Below are 6,000 nucleotides of genomic sequence, written 5' to 3'. Positions count from 1 at the left end.
TCAGTGCAGAATCAGACCCTCCCTATTCCTAGCTACAGCCAGACATCACTGGCGTGAACAAGGCGAGCACAGCTTGGTTCCCTACTCCACAACAGAATGATTTAAAACGCTGGGGTCCGAGTTTCCTCTCCCCTCTTTTACTTTGGTGGAAGTGCATTTACTCTTGTGGAATAACAGCTGATGTGCAGCAGTGTAAACCCAGAGGAGAATAGAGCCCTTGGTGGTTTGCTCTTTGCTTCATTGACTGCCGCAATTAAACCATTTAGCAGACACATCGCAGCAAACGCCCTTGGCTCCTGGGAACAGAACTCCTGTACAATTACCCAAGAAGCTCAAACGCAGGGGCTGGATAGCAAAGCCAAGCAGCTGTTCGATAACATTAAATATTAAAGACCAGAGATAGAGTTATTTTTTAAATTCATTCGTCACTGGAACCAGGGCTGCTTCATACAACATGGGACGGACTGCACAGTCCCTTGTTCAAGGCTTATGAGTGCAATGCTCCAGAGTCTTCCTTCACCTTCCCCAGACTCCTACATCACACATGCTGAGGGAAGGGAAGGGGGCCAGGCCTGACTTGAAGTGAGGAGGGAATAAATAGTGTGTGCCGTGTTTGTCGGCTCAGTTAAGGGAATAGTGGCCAGAAGTTTCCTGTTAAACAGGAGAAGCTGGGAAACTTGCAAAATATCCCAGCAGGAGCTGTCATGAAGAGATGTCCCTAGTTGTTATCTCAGCCAGCTTTTACTCAATAATAACACCCGGCAATGGAGCATGAGTAGTAAATCACACTGCGGTCCCCCATGCAGCTGTTTGGCAGCATTGTTTAAACTCACCCCAGATGAAGTCAATGGATTTGCACCCGTTGACCTCTGTGGTTCATTCATCCCGTGATGTTTGATTGTGTCTCTTTAGATCCATTACCCCATATTAACTGGCCTCTGAGGGTTGTGGGGTGGTAAGCATTTCAAGCCAAATTTTGCTTTCAAACCTGATTATTTGAAAATATATCTTTATACGTTTTAAACTGTTTACATTGATTTGGTTTTCTGTCTTCTGCCTTTGCTGCATTCTGGCTTCTTTTCCTGGTGCCCATTTTTCCTCTTTGCTGCTCTCTGGCAGAGTTGAGGTGGAGGGGAGGCTGTTTTTCCTTTAAAGAAAGAGAGAACAAAAGTAGATCTTTCAAACCAGCTGAGAGAGAGAGACAGAGAAGCAGACAGGGAGCAGACGACCCAGCAGACTGATCTGACTCTGCATTCCAGTCCCTTCTTGCAATTTCTCCACCTGAATCTCTCCTGGATTGGCGAAGAGGAAAAAAAAAAAAGCACAACGAGGCAGCATCCAGAGCATCCTCGCAGGGGTGTGGCTCCCCTCGCCCCTCCTCCAATCGGAACTTTTTAGGAGGGGGCCTGCCAAGAAGATCGATGCAGGGTTGCTAGGAGATAGCAGCGTCTCCCCTTCTTGCCCCGGCTGCCGGTGCAGGTGCAGAGCAGTGGGGAAAGCAGCTGATCGCATTGCTCCGTGTGTGGCTCATGCAGTCACCCAGCAGCATGGGAGCGCAGGATGCTCCTGCTTCCGAGGACTCCTTGCTGGTCCCAGCTCCCGGGCCGCGCCGAGAGCAAGAGGCAGCTTCAAAGTTATCCCTAGAGAAATAATCCTCCCCCCGCGGATCTGCAGGCAGCTGGTGCTGGCTGGGAATAGGAAGCCTGCACAATCTGCCCCCCTCGCCTCCCTTCTCTTGACAGCCCCGGCCAGGCTGGTAATTTAAGGCTCTGCACCAAGCTCCCCCCAGCTGAAAGGAGGGGAAGGAAGGATGCGGCTCCGCAGCAGGGAGCCCCCAGTAGAAGCCTGGCCGTGGCGAGCCCCAGTCGGGCCGGTGCGCGGGAAGCGGGCTCAGGAGAAGCGAGGCGCAGGGAAGCGGGGGGTTAATTGGTGAGCGCAGATCCCCCCCCCCTCACACCCAGTCTCCCCCCTCCCTGCCAGGCGCACGGGAGGCCTTGATGCGCTGCCAGCGGGACTCGGTCTAGAGCCGGGGGGGACGCGGGAGGCGCTGCTCTCCCCACACAAGTTTGGACTTTCCGGGGGGTGGCAAACTCCCTCGCGGATCTTAAAGGGCAAATGAGAGGGAGCGCGGAGCCCGGCAGCGATCCGGAGCCCAGGAGCAGCCGCACCCCCGGGAGGTACCTTCCCGCACGGTAAGGCGAGGACCGCGGCGCCGCTGCTGCTGCCCGGGCGCGGCTTGCGGCGCGATCCTGGGGGAAGTTATCTGGGGGGGGGGTATTTGCCTAGAGATTCAGGGATTAGCGGGCGGGAAGGCGGGGAAAGGGGGCAGGTGATCGAGGGTTGCAATGGGCCCCTCCGCTGCACAGGGCAGGTAGGGCGCGGGGGACCCTGCGAGCCCCCAGACCCCGGGACTTTCCCTGGTTTGCAAACCCATCGCCCGTCGCGTCGGCTCCGCACCATGACTCGGTGGTACCCGGCGGCGGTAAGTGAAACGGGCTCCCCGGCTCGCCCGAAGCACAGCGCCTGCTGCCAGATGTTGCCCAGAGGTTCGCTGGGGGAACTGAAGTTCCTGTCCGTTTGGTTCCCAAGCGCAGGTGGCCACTGGCAAGCCAGCCTGGAAGGTACTAGCCGGCCCCTAGCTCAGCGCATGTTCTTGTCTGGAGGGGAGAGCAGGCTTGGGGGAGAGAGATGGGGAACACAGCGCATTGACAAGGCTTCACTGCTCCTTAGAGATTTCTGCCGGGATTTGGCTGCTCCCAGGACCCTAAGCTTGGAGTTCTGTAAACGATATAAAATAACTATCCGCGCATGTATCCAGCCGTGTGTACATAGATGTGCATATCTGTGTGAGTAACTGTATTTTCTCTCTGTATTTGTGTGTGCCCATGTGTATATGCATCTGTGTCTATATGTGTATGTGTGTCTATACACGTGCGTTTGTGCCCATATGTGCGCCTATCTATATGTGTATATACGCATATATCTATCCATGTGTGTGTAACTATCTCTGTGTTGTATGTGTGTAAAAAAAAGTATATATTTTAACAACTCTCTGAAGGTGGGTGATTTTTATGCATATACATGTACATAAATATATATGAGTGCAGAAGCAAGAGATAATATATATATTTATGCGGCTATATGGTTTTTCCAAGTTATGCTGAAGCTTCAGTTATGTATTCTTTTTTAAATCCCCAAATGTCACTAATCTTAGCATTTTGATTCAAACCAAGCAAAACACAAAAAAATCAGTATTCAGGCTAATGCTGCTTTGGTCTAAGTTAAGGATAAAGCTGCTCGTTTTAACTTTTCTCGGCTTTTTCACAGTTTATGTCACTTGCTGAAGACGATGTAAAACATATTCTAAATAGTTGATTCATTTTAAAAAATCTTCCTTGGCAGCTTGTGAAACCAAATTGCTTAAGACGCAGACTAGCAAATATTTAAGCTTGTGTAAATACATGTCTGGGGTTGCTTAAATCTGCATGAAAACAATTTGAAAGGTGTATCTTCCACCTGATTAAATACATATTTTAGAACAATGACAATACATTTCTAGATACATTCCCCTTATAACGCTTACAAGCCATTAAGAGTTAGTCTACTGACTACATATTTTTATACATGCAATGATTAGAAAACATAATTTACTCTAAAGAGAGTTGCAATTGCAAAAATACAAGTTAAGGCATTTTTTTCCAAATTGAGGACAATTTTATACAGTGCCTTTTATCCTCGAGGATAGATCAATGATCAGTGTGAATCCTTCTTAATTCATTGATTAATGAGCAGAATAATAGGAATAGTTATGGTCTACTGTGAAATAACACATTCTTCCCCCACCCCTTCCAAAATACACCAATGTACTGTCCACCAAACCTCATTGTTTCTATGATTATTCATTTTAGAGGTAAAAGAATGAAAATCAACATTAAGTAAAAAATGCCAACCATTTTTTCCCCTGCTGTGTAACTTAAAAATTAGCAAAATCACTATTTTTATCAAGTACATTAAAATATAAATCTTGCTTCTGTGCTGAGACACTGCTTTTCTGTTGCTGTTTGTTTTGTTTGAGTTGTTTTTATTGATGGCCTAGTTATATTCCTCTGCAAATAATGATTTTTAATGTAAATGTTGCCACCCCTGGTAAATGTAACAGAATGCTAGCATTCAAAGAGCGAATCCTTGGCAAGGTGTGGAGATCAAGTTCCTCTCTGAATCTTGTTTGCATCTTTATACTTAGATAATATGTGCTGGAGCAAGTTTTGAAAGTAAGCTCGAACACCAAAGCAAAAGAAACATAGAGGTAATCATACTTATTAGTTCAACGATCTGTGCTGTTTAAGTAGAATTTAATTTAGAAATGGGTAAAGTAATGGGGTGGGGGGAAGGGAAGATACACTGTTACATCTTGATATTGAAAGGAAGATTTGTACAGATGTTTTGTGCAAACAAGATAGCCTCAGGGGGAAATCCTATAGAATTTAATAGTGTTCTAGCTAGTAGGGTTCTGTACGAATCACTATAAAACCTTATGAAGCTTAATTCTAATCTGGTTTGCCCTGGTTTAAATCAGGAGTAATTAGTTTGACATCAGTGGTCCAGATCCTTAGCTGGTGTAATTGAGTTCAATGGAGCTACCCCAATTTACACCAGCTGAGGATCTGGTTTAATAGTGTGAGTTCAGAATCAAGCCTGTACACTTTAGTAAAGCAGGAGATTCTGGCTATATACATTTGTTGAAGCATCCTTTAGGATTCTACTGCAGGAAAGATCATTCTATATTGAATTCTATAGGATGGTTCAGAAAACCCATAGAAGGGTTATTTTTTTCTATTAAATCTCCATTGGAGACCAGAATTTCAAAGCTTTGTCTCTCCTTATACACAGTATAATAATAATTAATCATTTTGTTTATAAAGTACCTACTCACCAAAGCTCTCAAGAAGTTTTACAGCAATGTTATCAATACTGCATAGCACAATACAGGATAATACAGTATTACTGTTTGTGTGTAAACATATATAATGAGAAGTGCAGGGAGTAGTTCAAACTGTGGTGAAGAAATCCATGTAGTATCAACTGGCTTCTCTTGCTGAGTATTGATGCCAAGTTTACTGATGGTTTCAACCAGATGGCTATCACTAAGTGATCCAGGTCCATTCTTGATCAGAAGCTAAGGTTGATTGTCCCTTGCCATATGCAGGGAAATATGGAGGCATGAGGTGCTCCCTTACTCCTTTGCATGGGATGCACATGCAGCCTCCCCATGGTCACTACTCCCATTCCCATGAAGGGGTGGGGAATGGGCAGGGCTTTGGTTCCACCCACCCCAACAATGCATCAAGCAGTGAGGAGGGGAAAGTAGTCTATGACTTCTCTATGCTCATTTCCCCCATGGAAGAAGTTGGGAGCCAAGAGATTGAGTCTCTTCCCTGGGATAGTCACCTATTAATCCTTGAGGGGGCCATTTAAGGAACTGGAGTAAAAAACTGTTTGGGGATTAGTCCTGCTTTGAGCAGGGGGTTGGACTAGATGACCTTCTGAGGTCCCTTCCAACCCTGATATTCTATGATTCTATGATTCTATGTGCTACCCCTTCTGCAGGGCAGACTGCAGAGTGATGCTCTAGCCCTAAACTGGGGGAAGGAATGGGGCATAGTGTAAAACGTATCTTTTCATTTAAAATCTTCTCTTTATTTGAATAGCAGAACTGCCAGGACAAAAGACAAAATTTTCTCACAGGCTTTGTAATATCCAACTCTAGGCTGGGAACAAGTTCAGCGCAAGTGTGTGTGAATTTTTCCATTGCTACAGACAAAAAAGCAATTGTCTACACAAGTGTTTCAGTTTCTACTGGGAGGCCAGGCTATCGCTGCCTCCTCCGGTATGCTCAGAATCCAATGACCAATGTCAGTGAAACTGTCACCGTCTATATTTTACTGCAGGGTTTTTCCCTATTTTTTTTCAGTATTCCACGAAAATTGCAAGGAATATAAT

The 6,000-nt window shown here is 46.0% G+C and overlaps 1 protein-coding gene across 4 annotated transcripts in view; it reads left to right on the top strand.

Moving 5' to 3' along the window:
* Window positions 1-1,330: 1,330 nt before the first annotated feature.
* Window positions 1,331-6,000, top strand: part of GRM3 (glutamate metabotropic receptor 3) — a 172,564-nt gene continuing 167,894 nt past the window's right edge. Inside the window, exons 1-2 of one of the 4 annotated variants that reach the window (XM_050936828.1) lie at window positions 1,331-2,192; window positions 2,731-2,846. The gene's annotated coding sequence lies outside the window, so the exon portion shown is untranslated. Of the gene's footprint in view, window positions 2,193-2,417; window positions 2,483-2,544; window positions 2,622-2,730; window positions 2,847-6,000 lie in introns of those variants that run through there. The other 3 variants (XM_050936827.1, XM_050936829.1, XM_050936830.1) reach the window with 3 other exon arrangements.

This window comes from Gopherus flavomarginatus, chromosome 1 (assembly GCF_025201925.1).
Source record: "Gopherus flavomarginatus isolate rGopFla2 chromosome 1, rGopFla2.mat.asm, whole genome shotgun sequence".
NCBI classification, from domain to species: Eukaryota; Metazoa; Chordata; order Testudines; family Testudinidae; genus Gopherus; species Gopherus flavomarginatus.
The sequence above is the reverse complement of the archived record's forward strand: the minus strand, read 5'-3'. Positions and strand labels throughout refer to the sequence as shown.